This window comes from Lolium perenne, chromosome 4 (assembly GCF_019359855.2).
Source record: "Lolium perenne isolate Kyuss_39 chromosome 4, Kyuss_2.0, whole genome shotgun sequence".
NCBI lineage: Eukaryota > Viridiplantae > Streptophyta > Magnoliopsida > Poales > Poaceae > Lolium > Lolium perenne.
The window spans coordinates 69,285,305-69,302,991 of NC_067247.2; the positions used below are offsets into that span (position 1 = coordinate 69,285,305).

The 17,687-nt window shown below is 39.7% G+C and overlaps 1 long non-coding RNA gene across 1 annotated transcript; it reads right to left on the reverse strand.

Annotated features, from left to right (window-relative positions):
• Nucleotides 1–8,225: 8,225 nt before the first annotated feature.
• Nucleotides 8,226–10,179, reverse strand: LOC127292901 (uncharacterized). Its single transcript, XR_011742550.1, has 2 exons — nucleotides 9,818–10,179; nucleotides 8,226–9,358 (listed from the first exon to the last, which is right to left on the reverse strand). It is a non-coding gene; the product is annotated as an uncharacterized lncRNA (long non-coding RNA).
• Nucleotides 10,180–17,687: the final 7,508 nt, after the last annotated feature.

Consider the following 17,687-nt stretch of genomic DNA (forward strand, 5'->3'; position numbering starts at 1 on the left):
GCTCTTTCGTTAGTCCACCAATATATGCCTCTAATTAAACATTTGATTAGATCCTATTCATTGATTTGCGGAAGTACGGATACCCGACCATAAAAGAATAGAGATGAGGTGCACATTGACAATTTCAAGCGAACCTTAATTCGGGATATCAGCTAAAGCTGTTTGCAATATTGCGACAACATTGCCCATACACACATGAAGAACTACCAATCTGGAATAAACCAATGAGTGAGAAAACTTTCATGGATATTACAGAGACTCATGAATGGAGTCAAGAGTTTATCCAGGTTTGTACCACCTTGGGATCAGCAACAGCTCCCAGGACATAAACATCACCGACCACCTTGGGCATAGGTAGGAATGGGATGGCAAATGACACTATGAAGCAGCCAACCGCAACAAATGAATACAGGAAGAGTAGACAGATAATACCATGTGGTATGGCAGGAATAAAATGAAAACAACCAAACCAACACAACATGAAAAATACCCATAGGGCACACCCTTATTAGAAACAGAACATGCAAACATCTAGGTAAACAAAAAGAACAGGGGTGGGGGAAAGGCAAACACACGACTTCGGTGGCAACTCCATCTGGAACACACAAAGGCGGAGCTGAATTTCTAACGCGAATGTACACAAGGGCATGGCGAAAAAATTACTGCTTAGGAGAAGAGAGCATATGCAAACGATGTGAAATAAAAATTATTTCGAGTTATAAAGAAAAGGCTCAAGTCTAACGGTTGTAGTAATAGCCATGATTAAACAGTCTTCCACACTTTAAGAGGTTGGCATCAACTATTCAAAAGCAAGTGAAAACCTATCATAAGCAAAAACAGGTGCATCATGTGCATATCTGTCAAAAAGATAGAACTCATTGATTAAAAGACATTTGTAGACTAAACGATTACTTGCTCTCTACGGTAGATTTAGTTCTTACCAGCTACTTGCTATAGATACTAAGCGTGCCCAATTGATAATGCTACATTGATTTTAGTGCTTTATACGCAACAATATTCAAAAGCACTCCAGTACCTATAAACAGATTCATCATATTTATATAGGTTAGTAATTTATATTTACTATAAAACACAACAAAAAAACTCACATGGTTAATTTTCTTGCTGCTTGATCTAGAAAAAGCTCATCTGTGTCATACATAATTTCATCGTCGAGCACTCTTTCAACGATATTAAGGTTCGGACCGATAATAAGCGGGGAAACGATCATCTTCACTAAGTCAGATTTTGACTGCAAATAAACCACCATATGGAAAATGATTGCAAATTGATGCATTTCTTGATATGCAAGATAAGAGAAAAAATTCCTTAAATATATGGTGTATCAAAGTGTTTAAATATGCAGCAATTTGAACTTTATCAAGTTGCTACTATCAAATCTACAGTTTCATATCAAGAAATTATGTTTGCATGATTCTTCAAAGGTAATAACATGTTTCTTATGGACATGATCCGACAATGTATCATGGAGTGATATTATCAAGCATAAGATAGAATATTCATTAGTATGATACTACGGTAGTCTCATTATTATGATAAATTTAAATTTCCCTTGTCACCGCATCTAAAAAGATATCTAAAAAAATATAAACTCTTGTCCGAGCCCATGGCAATGAACGACAAATGAGGTAGCATTTCAAATCGGAGCACCTTTATGTAACATTTGTAGAAGTACGTGATAGCAAGCATTACCTCTGGAATGACAACATGAAAGGAGGCCAGAGGAAGAATGGAGAGCTGAGATAGATGTTCCCCACCGATCATAAACCTCTATAAAATGTGCCTAGAAGAAGCTGAATGATTGCGATGATAGACCCTACAAGAAATATTCGCAAAGAGATTTCTCATAAAATCAATCAGTAGCAAAGCTTACTTTACAGTATTTACACACCATGGTCTAGAAATAACTATTTAAATACCATTTTCGTCTCTTAGATTTTGTTTTGAACAATTAAAAGTGGGTAGTAAAATTAGTAGGACAGCTGAGTCATTTAAGAACATTCATGGCGTGTATCTCGGAACCTACCTAGAAATCCAACATATATTGGAAAGCAGTGACCACAAACTTTTACATAAACTACCTTAAGCTCTGATCCATTGTTCTTTCACCCGCAACATAAATCCAATGACGTCCGGAACTAAGAATGTAAATACATGCTGCAGAGAACTATTTAAGGATTTATACATTGTATATGAAAGGAATATACTAAACATGCGAGATGGTAAAAAATGGGACCATAATGTTGTGTTCCAAGAAAAATACTATTTACGGTGTGGAAATAATAAGTATTAATTAAAAGGGGTAACGTGTATACATTTATGTGAAAGAAATCAAACAATATTAGAAGCAACTGAAAATTATTGCAGAAACCAAAATGTATGATTCTTGTACTATATTTCATAAAAGGAGAAACGCCTCAAGTGTGATATACCTAAATTATGTTTACCTTGTATTGTATAGATCAGACCTTTAATATACCCCTCTTTCCTCTCTGCCATGAATCGCCAAGTTCCCCTCCCCCCAATTCAAGAATTTTTGATACTGAATCTAAATGACTTCAACCCCGAAATTAAAGGACACATGATGTTCCTGGCCAAGGTAGCCCATTTCAGTCATGAGCTAACCAGCTAATGACATGTATTGATCATCTTGCATTGTTAAAGATGGAAATAACAAACAACCAGATTATCTATACAAATAACACATTGGTATGGATGTGCCTAAGCTGGAAAACCACCAAAACAGAGGTGAAGAAGCTGCGAAACGGGATTTCATAAGGCTATGCCTAAACGAAAACATCAGCTAATCCTGCATGATATTGACAAAGGCAAAAATAAAAGGCCTGAATATATATAGGAATTGGTAAAAAAATTAACAATTTAGTTGCGGTGTAAATCCATATGTAAGACCACATTTTATCATCTTCTTACTCTTTTACCCTAAACCCTTCCGTGATGAACAAATCAACGAGACAAACATGCAAGCTGAACCTGCAGAGTGGAAAATAAAGGAAAGAGATGAGAGAAAATGGATGCGGCCAGATAATGTTTCCCTTCTACAATACTGCAGAAGTCGAGGTACTTAAACATAGAGTTTCTTGTGGCAGTACCACAACGGTCAAGTAGTTGGGTTTTGCATCTATGGGAAGTATCCTCATAATTGATTATTCTCTCCCGAATTACAATTCGATATTCATATCTCGGTTACATCGGTGTCTTCCCATTTAAAGGTTTCATGTTATCGACCATATAAGTGGTCAAATACGCAACTTCATACATACATTTGAGTTAAGGGCTTTTTCATTATACTTGCAAGAAATTCATGTGAGCTAATCAGTGAAGAATCACTAACGGATCGAACAAGGCGACATAACGGGGCGTTCTAAAAGGAAAGTAGATGACCAGATTCTCCTGCAATCGCCTAGTGTCTATGACATGACACAAAAGCCTTGTTAGATTAACTACAAGCGACAAAATAGAGTAATTTTTGACAGATCAAACAAGCGAGTAAAAAGTTAACTCTCACTTCTCTTATCACTTAGCGTCTCAATTCTCAAGAAGCTGTGACCTATTATACACTTGGATCACAAACACAAAGTAAGGCCAGGATGACCGCATTAACACCCGGTGTTAACTATAGTACCAACATTTACTGTTTCAAGAATCAAGAAACGGATGAATACCTGGATCTTCAAAAGTCGACCGATCTACAGTTTTGGATCCTGCAAAGGAAATCAATTCTCTCTGTTCCTAACAAAAAAAAAACTCTCACCATTATACAATTGAAGCCCTAACCAGACAATTTACAGCACCACAATCAGATCCTAGTGTCGTGGTGCACCAGCGCAAACAGGGAGAGGATTAACTCGAATCGAGGACGGGGAGACGGGAGAGGGCCTTACGGGCAGTATGACTTGGAGAAGATCACGACGTCGCGTGCTTTGACGGTGGATTTGACGAAGGAGGCCGGCACGGACGCCGACGCCGATGCGAAGGCCGCGAAGGCGATGAACGCGGCGGCCGCCGCTGCCATCCCGAACCTCCGGACCATCGACATCGTGTTCCGCCGCCATCCCGAACCTCCGGACCGTCGACATCGTGTTCCGCCGCCACACACAAGTTCCTGCCCAGCCGAGCCGCTCCTCCCATAGCGGGAAAAAGAGGTGTGTCGGTGAACTCATCGGCTTATCGGGCAAACAAGGCGATACGACGGTATATTGATTGTGGAACAAAACTAGGGTTACATCAATGATTCGATGATCCCTCCCGCTGGCTCCTCCTAGCCTTTATATAGGAGGCTAGGTGCGAGAGTCCAGATTCGGATCGGTTTACAATAATTATGACTATGTCGGTTCCCTATATGGGCCTTTCCTTATATGATTATTCTAGTTCTTGCTCTTAGGTTGCTTCCAGGCCTTAAAACTTCATGGGCTTATCCCGAATATGCACCAGAGGTAACCCATGTCGCACGGGTATAAAACTCTACCCATACCCATATCCGACGGATACCCATACTCATCAGGTACCGAACGGGTAGATCAAAGAGTGCACAAATTATTCACAATTTTGATTTCATCGATAACATATTTGATAAAAATCAACTCAACAACACTTAATTGAGTATATGACAATTATCAAACTTTTGAACTCACAATCACAACTCATAAGTCAACAAGATTAGACGAGTCACACAACATATTGATCATTAATGACAACTTAACAAATGTTCACAAACTCAATAATTTAGCTATTTAGATGCATAGGCCCACATATCAGTATAAATGGACAGGGTATGGGTTTACTCATGGGTACAAGACTATGTCCATGCCCTACCCGTGACATAAGGGGTAAGGTATAAGTACTACCTATGGGTATAAAAGTGTGCTCATACCACTGTCCATACGGCAACAACAACAACATTGCAACGCCCGAACGCAATGCTCTAGAACGACAAGGCTGTTAACACGAGAGTGACTCCCCCATTGCCCTTGTATTCATTCATCAACCAACCGATGCTACTAGCTTCTCATGTCATAACATTCGTCAGTCGACACTAGGCGCTACCTAACTAGCTACTCATATATAGCAAGAGACATAACCAAGCTTCTACCAATAATAGTGTGCATGATCGGTGTTGCTTGGAGTGGAGTAGGTCTTGATCGATGCAAAGTACTAATGGTCGGTGAGCTTTGTTTTGGCTAGATAGCTTTGTTTGGTCTACACTAGGAAATGTTTCACTAGACAAGCATAAGCTGTTGAAGTAAACTTTAGTCAAAAGCTTTGCCATGCTCTTTCAATAATCAAAGGAGTAGTTATTAACGCTATGTGAACATCTTTCGCTAGGCAGGTGAAGCCAGAGAGGCTGAGGACGGCACGAGTCGGTGCGGCGTCTGGGGTCGGCCGAGCTGAACCTGACTTGTCATTAGGCTGTCACACTTTATGTTCCTTGACTTCCTCTTCTGTCCTAGACTTCCCTGCCAGTTTTCACCTGATCCTCGGCTAGCTAGTGATGGATCGAGGATGCTGGACAGGTAAACGGCTAGCTAATGGCACCACTTGACACTTGTGTTGCGGGAGTGTGGGACCCGGCGAGCACGACCAAAACGGTGATGGATTCAACGACCCTTGTCTAACTCAAAACAGGGACCAATGTAATGTGTAGCGGTGGGCAAGGCAGCGGATCCGGTGTCGCACGCGTGCTTGGTTTGTAACCATGCATGGCCAGTTTAAAACTATTTTGCAAGAGTTTAACTGGTTATGTGCGAGGTTCATGCGTTACAAAATCTCGCTCACTTACGTAACTAAGCACTTTCTGATAGACCTTAGAGAAAATATGATTTCCTGAAAAAAAAAATCCTTCGGCTGCGGTTTTGTGAAACTGAGCCCAATAATTTAGGTTTCGTGAAATTTGCTATAAAAATCATGCATGTCGAGAATGTAAAGGATTGTTTGTGCCAAATCTAAAAAAATACCTATACAATAACCTATATTTAAGTTCATTTGAAAACAAAAGTATTGTCTTGTGATTAATTTGCATAAGCAATGACTTCTGCTTTAATTACCACAACTCACAAATTTCGTATCCGTGTACCAATTCCATGTGGGTGTGCTCATTCTAGATGCATGGAAATATTGTATTTTTGTAGAAAATGTGAAAAATTTCAATTTTTGGGGGAAAGTGTTGGATACACCAAATTCATATATACATCTTTGGAGAGTATGAGTTTATTTAGTCCCGGGCTCCATGAAGCCCAGATTTTCCAAAAGTAAAACCACATTTAGATGACCATGATTTTGAAAAACCACATATGTATGTACATAGTTTCGTACAGATGTAAAATTGTATTGCTTAGTTAAGTATGGATCGAAAAGAATAATAAACTACGATATGTTTGGTTTGGCATAAGCATTGTTTTCAAGATTTTTTGTAGGAGATAGTAAATCTTTGTTTCATCGGGATGCAGTGATTACAATGGTGAAGACCGCGGGACGGTTCTTGGTTTCGTCGAGTATTTGAGTGGCTATTTTGTGTTCCATTTGAAACTTTTTTGGCCGAATTTAATCAAGATTTTCGCATCCGTTTGCTCGTTTCAAAATTCCTTCGAGGAGTAGTTTCATCTCACCGCCGTGCCAAACTTTTGTGTTCATAGTTTCCATATTTACATTCGTATACGAGTACATCTACATCTTCATAGTACATTGTACGAAGTTGTAGATCTACTCATTTATGAAAGTCGAAACCGAAAACCTTGAACACGAAAGAAGTGTGAAATGGTGAGCTGATGCTACTCCCCGAAAGAAATTTAAAATGGCCAACCGGGTGCTAAAAGTTGACAAAATTCGTCCAAAAAAGGTTCGAATAGGAACACGAACCCGAGTTTGAAACACTTTCGACGAAACGACGAACCGATCACAAGAATAGAATCACAAGTTCACAACGTCAAGGCACATCTTTTTCATGTAGATCTTATCTCGAATCGATGAATGGTTAGGCAGATTAGAGGTGATTATGATTGAAATAGTTTAGTTAACCACAATTTTTCTCAACATACAACGTGCCAATCGAACTGTCTCTCATCCCTCAAGCCGAGACCAAGTGAAATTTCTAGCATCCAATCATAGTGCCAAAGCTGATTCAAGCGACGTTTCTACTTGTACGGTAGTTGCCGAAACAAGTTGCACGTGAGGGCACGAAACGAAAAAACCGCTACGAGCAACCAATCAGGAACGCACATAGTGAATAAATCCACGCCCTACAGGAGTTGTGCAAGCTGGTATGACATGAACTAGATTTAGATGTGCGCCTTGGCGCACGATCCCGTGGAGCTCGTGCCAATATTCAATTCATATAATAGTTATAAAAGTATCAGCCAATATGATAATACTTTTCTTAGATTTTAAGCATGCCTTGGCGCACGGTTCCTGATTTTCGTATTGAAATTCCAAATAAGTCAAACTGATTAGATTCCAGGCGTAATATTATGATTATTAGATCGCGTAATAATATGATGCGATGGTGTAATGAGGAAACGGTCGATACAAAGGACTACGAACACTACAAAATCCGACATCAATTTATACATATCCCTCGACACATTTCAAAATGATAAACACCTTTCAATTGGTATCGCCTTGGCGGACAATCCCGTGAAATTCACACAGATTTACACTTTGTATAACGTAGAAAAAAAGGTGTTGACATGATTCTTAGGTTCTACAAAATGAAGTCGATATGATAAAATTAGAATAAAGCATGCAAAATAACGAATCTTTTGCAACACTCGATGGTTCTATCAAGAGCAACATCAGTGCGAAAGAAACAACAAAAGCAACTCTACATAAGCTGCCTATGGGACAATATTAAGCATAGGCCAAACCATGTCACTTCAATAGTTTCTTCGGATTTCAGAGTCTAAAACTCTTTATGTTCACCTGTGTGATGCAAACATGGCTACAGATCTATAAATCGCCAATTGGGCTACAACTTGAATGGTGTGTTGCTTGGGCAGCCTTTCGTCAGTTCATGAAGCAGAGAATAGGGACACAACCTGAATCCTTTCATCCTTTCAAAGGGTTACAACTTGAATCAGCTCTTTCGTTAGTCCACCAATATATGCCTCTAATTAAACATTTGATTAGATCCTATTCATTGATTTGCGGAAGTACGGATACCCGACCATAAAAGAATAGAGATGAGGTGCACATTGACAATTTCAAGCGAACCTTAATTCGGGATATCAGCTAAACTGTTTGCAATATTGCTGACAACATTGCCCATACACACATGAAGAACTACCAATCTGGAATAAACCAATGAGTGAGAAAACTTTCATGGATATTACAGACTCATGAATGGAGTCAAGAGTTTATCCAGGTTTGTACCACCTTGGGATCAGCAACAGCTCCCAGGACATAAACATCACCGACCACCTTGGGCATAGGTAGGAATGGGATGGCAAATGACACTATGAAGCAGCCAACCGCAACAAATGAATACAGGAAGAGTAGACAGATAATACCATGTGGTATGGCAGGAATAAAATGAAAACAACCAAACCAACACAACATGAAAAATACCCATAGGGCACACCCTTATTAGAAACAGAACATGCAAACATCTAGGTAAACAAAAAGAACAGGGTGGGGGAAAGGCAAACACCTGACTTCAGTGGCAACTCCATCTGGAACACACAAAGGCGGAGCTGAATTTCTAACGCGAATGTACACAAGGGCATGGCGAAAAAATTACTGCTTAGGAGAAGAGAGCATATGCAAACGATGTGAAATAAAAATTATTTCGAGTTATAAAGAAAAGGCTCAAGTCTAACAGTTGTAGTAATAGCCATGATTAAACAGTCTTCCACACTTTAAGAGGTTGGCATCAACTATTCAAAAGCAAGTGAAAACCTATCATAAGCAAAAACAGGTGCATCATGTGCATATCTGTCAAAAAGATAGAACTCATTGATTAAAAGACATTTGTAGACTAAACAGTACTTGCTCTCTACGGTAGATTTAGTTCTTACCAGCTACTGCTATAGATACTAACTGTGCCCAATTGATAATGCTACATTGATTTTAGTGCTTTATCTGCAACAATATTCAAAAGCAAGCCAGTACCTATAAACAGATGCATCATATTTATATAGGTTAGTAATTAATATTTACTATAAAACACACCAAAAAAACTCACATGGTTAATTTTCTTGCTGCTTGATCTAGAAAAAGCTCATCTGTGTCATACATAATTTCATCGTCGAGCACTCTTTCACTGATATTAAGGTTCAGACCGATAATAAGCGGGGAAACGATCATCTTCACTAAGTCAGATTTTGACCTGCAAATAAACCACCATATGGAAAATGATTGCAAATTGATGCATTTACTGATATGCAAGATAAGAGAAAAAAATTCCTTAAATATATGGTGTATCAAAGTGTTTAAATATGCAGCAATTTGAACTTTATCAAGTTGCTACTATCAAATCTACAGTTTCATATCAAGAAATTATGTTTGCATGATTCTTCAAAGGTAATAACATGTTTCTTATGGACATGATCCGACAATGTATCATGGAGTGATATTATCAAGCATAAGATAGAATATTCATTAGTATGATACTCTGGTAGTCTCATTATTATGATAAATTTAAATTTCCCTTGTCACCGCATCTAAAAAGATATCTAAAAAAATATAAACTCTTGTCCGAGCCCATGGCAATGAACGACAAATGAGGTAGCATTTCAAATCGAACCTTGTAACAGCATTTGTAGAAGTACGTGATAGCAAGCATTACCTCTGGAATGACAACATGAAAGGAGGCCAGAGGAAGAATGGAGAGCTGAGATAGATGTTCCCCACCGATCATAAACCTCTATAAAATGTGCCTAGAAGAAGCCTGAATGATTACTGATGATAGACCCTACAAGAAATATTCGCAAAGAGATTTCTCATAAAATCAATCAGTAGCAAAGCTTACTTTACAGTATTTACACACCATGGTCTAGAAATAACTATTTAAATACCATTTTCGTCTCTTAGATTTTGTTTTGAACAATTAAAAGTGGGTAGTAAAATTAGTAGGACAGCTGAGTCATTTAAGAACATTCATGGCGTGTATCTCGGAACCTACCTAGAAATCCAACATATATTGGAAACAGTGACCACAAACTTTTACATAAACTACCTTAAGCTCTGATCCATTGTTCTTTCACCCGCAACATAAATCCAATGACGTCCGGAACTAAGAATGTAAATACATGCTGCAGAGAACTATTTAAGGATTTATACATTGTATATGAAAGGAATATACTAAACATGCAGATGGTAAAAAATGGGACCATAATGTTGTGTTCCAAGAAAAATACTATTTACGGTGTGGAAATAATAAGTATTAATTAAAAGGGGTAACGTGTACTTCTGTTTATGTGAAAGAAATCAAACAATATTAGAAGCAACTGAAAATTATTGCAGAAACCAAAATGTATGATTACTGTACTATATTTCATAAAAGGAGAAACGCCTCAAGTGTGATATACCTAAATTATGTTTACCTTGTATTGTATAGATCAGACCTTTAATATACCCCTCTTTCCTCTCTGCCATGAATCGCCAAGTTCCCCTCCCCCCAATTCAAGAATTTTTGATACTGAATCTAAATGACTTCAACCCCAGAAATTAAAGGACACATGATGTTCCTGGCCAAGGTAGCCCATTTCAGTCATGAGCTAACCAGCTAATGACATGTATTGATCATCTTGCATTGTTAAAGATGGAAATAACAAACAACCAGATTATCTATACAAATAACACATTGGTATGGATGTGCCTAAACTGGAAAACCACCAAAACAGAGGTGAAGAACTGCAGCGAAACGGGATTTCATAAGGCTATGCCTAAACGAAAACATCAGCTAATCCTGCACTGATATTGACAAAGGCAAAAATAAAAGGCCTGAATATATATAGGAATTGGTAAAAAAAAATTAACAATTTAGTTGCAGTGTAAATCCATATGTAAGACCACATTTTATCATCTTCTTACTCTTTTACCCTAAACCCTTCCGTGATGAACAAATCAGCAGACAAACATGCAACTGAACCTGCAGAGTGGAAAATAAAGGAAAGAGATGAGAGAAAATGGATGCAGCCGATAATGTTTCCCTTCTACAATACCTGCAGAAGTCGAGGTACTTAAACATAGAGTTTCTTGTGGCAGTACCACAACAGTCAAGTAGTTGGGTTTTGCATCTATGGGAAGTATCCTCATAATTGATTATTCTCTCCCAGAATTACAATTCGATATTCATATCTCAGTTACATCAGTGTCTTCCCATTTAAAGGTTTCATGTTATCTGACCATATAAGTGGTCAAATACGCAACTTCATACATACATTTGAGTTAAGGGCTTTTTCATTATACTTGCAAGAAATTCATGTGAGCTAATCAGACTGAAGAATCACTAACAGATCGAACAAGCTGACATAACAGGGCGTTCTAAAAGGAAAGTAGATGACCAGATTCTCCTGCAATCGCCTAGTGTCTATGACATGACACAAAAGCCTTGTTAGATTAACTACAACTGACAAAATAGAGTAATTTTTGACAGATCAAACAAGCAGAGTAAAAAGTTAACTCTCACTTCTCTTATCACTTAGCGTCTCAATTCTCAAGAACTGTGACCTATTATACACTTGGATCACAAACACAAAGTAAGGCCAGATGACCGCATTAACACCCAGTGTTAACTATAGTACCAACATTTACTGTTTCAAGAATCAAGAAACGGATGAATACCTGGATCTTCAAAAGTCGACCGATCTACAGTTTTGGATCCTGCAAAGGAAATCAATTCTCTCTGTTCCTAACAAAAAAAAAACTCTCACCATTATACAATTGAAGCCCTAACCAGACAATTTACAGCACCACAATCAGATCCTAGTGTCGTGGTGCACCAGCGCAAACAGGGAGAGGATTAACTCGAATCGAGGACTGAGGGGAGACGGGAGAGGGCCTTACGGGCAGTATGACTTGGAGAAGATCACGACGTCGCGTGCTTTGACGGTGGATTTGACGAAGGAGGCCGGCCTGGACGCCGACGCCGATGCGAAGGCCGCGAAGGCGATGAACGCGGCGGCCGCCGCTGCCATCCCGAACCTCCGGACCATCGACATCGTGTTCCGCCGCCATCCCGAACCTCCGGACCGTCGACATCGTGTTCCGCCGCCACACACAAGTTCCTGCCCAGCCGAGCCGCTCCTCCCATAGCGGGAAAAAGAGGTGTGTCGGTGAACTCATCGGCTTATCGGGCAAACAAGGCGATCTGACGGTATATTGATTGTGGAACAAAACTAGGGTTACATCAATGATTCGATGATCCCTCCCGCTGGCTCCTCCTAGCCTTTATATAGGAGGCTAGGTCTGAGAGTCCAGTTCGGATCGGTTTACAATAATTATGACTATGTCGGTTCCCTATATGGGCCTTTCCTTATATGATTATTCTAGTTCTTGCTCTTAGGTTGCTTCCAGGCCTTAAAACTTCATGGGCTTATCCCGAATATGCACCAGAGGTAACCCATGTCGCACGGGTATAAAACTCTACCCATACCCATATCCGACGGATACCCATACTCATCAGGTACCGAACGGGTAGATCAAATAGTGCACAAATTATTCACAATTTTGATTTCATCGATAACATATTTGATAAAAATCAACTCAACAACACTTAATTGAGTATATGACAATTATCAAACTTTTGAACTCACAATCACAACTCATAAGTCAACAAGATTAGACGAGTCACACAACATATTGATCATTAATGACAACTTAACAAATGTTCACAAACTCAATAATTTAGCTATTTAGATGCATAGGCCCACATATCAGTATAAATGGACAGGGTATGGGTTTACTCATGGGTACAAGACTATGTCCATGCCCTACCCGTGACATAAGGGGTAAGGTATAAGTACTACCTATGGGTATAAAAGTGTGCTCATACCCTGTCCATACAGCAACAACAACAACATTGCAACGCCCGAACGCAATGCTCTAGAACGACAAGGCTGTTAACCTGGAGAGTGACTCCCCCATTGCCCTTGTATTCATTCATCAACCAACCGATGCTACTAGCTTCTCATGTCATAACATTCGTCAGTCGACACTAGGCGCTACCTAACTAGCTACTCATATATAGCAAGAGACATAACCAAGCTTCTACCAATAATAGTGTGCATGATCGGTGTTGCTTGGAGTGGAGTAGGTACTGATCGATGCAAAGTACTAATGGTCGGTGAGCTTTGTTTTGGCTAGATAGCTTTGTTTGGTCTACACTAGGAAATGTTTCACTAGACAAGCATAACTGTTGAAGTAAACTTTAGTCAAAAGCTTTGCCATGCTCTTTCAATAATCAAAGGAGTAGTTATTAACGCTATGTGAACATCTTTCGCTAGGCAGGTGAAGCCAGAGAGGCTGAGGACGGCACGAGTCGGTGCGGCGTCTGGGGTCGGCCGAGCTGAACCTGACTTGTCATTAGGCTGTCACACTTTATGTTCCTTGACTTCCTCTTCTGTCCTAGACTTCCCCTGCCAGTTTTCACCTGATCCTCAGCTAGCTAGTGATGGATCGAGGATGCTGGACAGGTAAACGGCTAGCTAATGGCACCACTTGACACTTGTGTTGCGGGAGTGTGGGACCCGGCGAGCACGACCAAAACGGTGATGGATTCAACGACCCTTGTCTAACTCAAAACAGGGACCAATGTAATGTGTAGCGGTGGGCAAGGCAGCGGATCCAGTGTCGCACTGTGCTTGGACTGTAACCATGCATGGCCAGTTTAAAACTATTTTGCAAGAGTTTAACTGGTTATGTGCGAGGTTCATGCGTTACAAAATCTCGCTCACTTACGTAACTAAGCACTTTCTGATAGACCTTAGAGAAAATATGATTTCCTGAAAAAAAAAATCCTTCGGCTGCGGTTTTGTGAAACTGAGCCCAATAATTTAGGTTTCGTGAAATTTGCTATAAAAATCATGCATGTCGAGAATGTAAAGGATTGTTTGTGCCAAATCTAAAAAAATACCTATACAATAACCTATATTTAAGTTCATTTGAAAACAAAAGTATTGTCTTGTGATTAATTTGCATAAGCAATGACTTCTGCTTTAATTACCACAACTCACAAATTTCGTATCCGTGTACCAATTCCATGTGGGTGTGCTCATTCTAGATGCATGGAAATATTGTATTTTTTGTAGAAAATGTGAAAAATTTCAATTTTTGGGGGAAAGTGTTGGATACACCAAATTCATATATACATCTTTGGAGAGTATGAGTTTATTTAGTCCCGGGCTCCATGAAGCCCAGATTTTCCAAAAGTAAAACCACATTTAGATGACCATGATTTTGAAAAACCACATATGTATGTACATAGTTTCGTACAGATGTAAAATTGTATTGCTTAGTTAAGTATGGATCGAAAAGAATAATAAACTACGATATGTTTGGTTTGGCATAAGCATTGTTTTCAAGATTTTTTGTAGGAGATAGTAAATCTTTGTTTCATCGGGATGCAGTGATTACAATGGTGAAGACCGCGGGACGGTTCTTGGTTTCGTCGAGTATTTGAGTGGCTATTTTGTGTTCCATTTGAAACTTTTTTGGCCGAATTTAATCAAGATTTTCGCATCCGTTTGCTCGTTTCAAAATTCCTTCGAGGAGTAGTTTCATCTCACCGCCGTGCCAAACTTTTGTGTTCATAGTTTCCATATTTACATTCGTATACGAGTACATCTACATCTTCATAGTACATTGTACGAAGTTGTAGATCTACTCATTTATGAAAGTCGAAACCGAAAACCTTGAACACGAAAGAAGTGTGAAATGGTGAGCTGATGCTACTCCCCGAAAGAAATTTAAAATGGCCAACCGGGTGCTAAAAGTTGACAAAATTCGTCCAAAAAAGGTTCGAATAGGAACACGAACCCGAGTTTGAAACACTCGACGAAACGACGAACCGATCACAAGAATAGAATCACAAGTTCACAACGTCAAGGCACATCTTTTTCATGTAGATCTTATGTCGAATCGATGAATGGTTAGGCAGATTAGAGGTGATTATGATTGAAATAGTTTAGTTAACCATAATTTTTCTCAACATACAACGTGCCAATCGAACTGTCTCTCATCCCTCAAGCCGAGACCAAGTGAAATTTCTAGCATCCAATCATAGTGCCAAAGCTGATTCAAGCGACGTTTCTACTTGTACGGTAGTTGCCGAAACAAGTTGCACGTGAGGGCACGAAACGAAAAAACCGCTACGAGCAACCAATCAGGAACGCACATAGTGAATAAATCCACGCCCTACAGGAGTTGTGCAAGCTGGTATGACATGAATGTAAACTGTATGCATCGGGCGGAAAGAAGTCTCTGCATTTATTTTTCCATCTGTTTTCTTCAATCCCGATACCTTCCAATTCCAACACTGGCTGCCTTCCTAGAAGTCAAATAGCTCACGATTCTAGCTTATAGCAAATCTAGGATTAACAAGGAGGGGGCACCTAGCTGAAATTTGGAGAACTGAATTCTAGCCCATAGATACTATCAAGCGTAGCAAGTAAGTACAGAGAAGAAGGGAATGCCGGTGTATATGAAGATGATGGTAATTAAGACCCTAGAGCACGACCCAACAACCCGTGCAATAAAAAACACAAACAAATACACTGACAGCATGATCCTACGGTACGCTCGGTTTTAGGTAAGCATTGCTTTCTATAGTTTTTGCAGGAGATGAAAATCTCAGTTCTGCGGGACGGAGAAAAATCACACGGTGCTCTTCTTCTATTAGCAGATTCAAGCAGTAGATCTTTCCTCATGTTTCGAGAGCGACACGAACGGGGAACGGGTGTTGGTTTTGTTTAAAGAATAAAAATAGTGTTATGCTTTCTTGCTTCGCGGGCGCACATGCTTTTGACGAGTTTAAAATGGCGAAATCCACTCGGACAAATGATGGTGAATCGAGCAACGAAGCAACTGGCTAGCCGACCTCTAGTTTGCTATGATATCTGGCCAAGATTAAAGAAGCTTTTGTTTTAATCCGATTAACACGAGCTGCGTGACCGACCTCGGTTGGTATACTGGTCACGGGCTGCGTTGGCGAGCGCCGGTCCTCCAAATCGAACGAGTGCGATGTGCGCATGCAGTCAGTCGGTCGTGGCCGATTCGGTCACTGCCGTCCTATCCGTAAATTCCGTATAGGAGTGCCCTGACCCGAGACGAGAGGCGGTCCGCCAGGCCAGGTTTTGCTCTGACAGAATGAGTGCTCCTCCATCTTACATAAAATTTGTCTGAAATTTGATAAAATTTAGATATATACACATATAGTGTCTAGATATAACTAAATTTTAACAAATCTCTAATATATTTTGTGAGATGAAGGAAGTACTTTTTTTTTCATGGACCCAATTAATTTTACTTCGGATCGAACAAATTGTGCGGTAGTATCGCTTTCCTTTGATTATTGAGGTTGACTGTTTGGAGATTGTCAAAGTTCTACAGAATGCAAAAGTAGATCGCTCAGTCTATGCTTCCCTAGTAGAAGAGATCAAAGTTTTGATGAAGTCTCGTCAGACTAGTATTACTCATGTGAAAAGATATCAAAATACTTGTAGTTATTTTTTGGCTAATTCTGCTAGAACTCATCCTTGTACGGGCAGTATGGCTTTCCTCTGGTCCTGAGGGGTTAACAAGTCTATGCCATACAAAATGTAATCCTTGATATCTTTGAGTAATACAAGTCCATTCGTAAAAAAAAAATATACGAGACGTTCGACATAAGTACGTGTGCATACATACTTGCTGGAAAACTAATTAAAAATGGCCTCTTGTACGATAAGCTTGACCCATGGTTTGTTATCTTCTTGTTGTTTAGTTTCTCTATTCTACCATCATGCCGAACAAAAATTATTCTTTTGATTCTTTAAACATCCATATATGGTGCTTCTTTTGGGGCGTTTGGAATGAAATAAACGGAGCACCAACATCTTTCAGAAGCGCGCAAAGTGTTATAATCGAGATGCACAATAAACGAAGAACGAAAAGTAAAACACTGCAGGGGACACGAGATTTTAACGTAGAAAACCCTTGCAACACACAAGGGAAAAACCACGGGCGCCAGCCAGCAAAACTTCACTATTTCGGTGATGTTTACAAACGCCGTGGGTGTACAATGATGCGATAAAACCCTAGCGGCGGCTTACAGGGAATACATATAGACGGTGGCAACGATCCGTACCGCGGGGGCTGCCGCCCCCCGCACCCCCCGCAGGTCAGAAGTTAGCCTCCCTTTAGTATATATGAATTTGGATCACAATATAACAAACTCCACCTTGAGACAAATTCCTTGTACCATGAACTTCAACAATCACCTGAATCAACAAAGAAAACACTTGCTGGCGCCAATAGCCACTTGGGCTAAACAGTTATACCAACCAAGCTTGAGCAAAGCTCAAACTTGGACACATGGACATGCTTAGTCATCATATCAGCAGGATTATCATGAGTACTAATCTTGCATACCTTCACTTTACCTTTTGCAACCACATCTCTGATTGAGTGGTACTTAATATCAATGTGCTTTGTCCTCTCATGGAACATCTGATCTT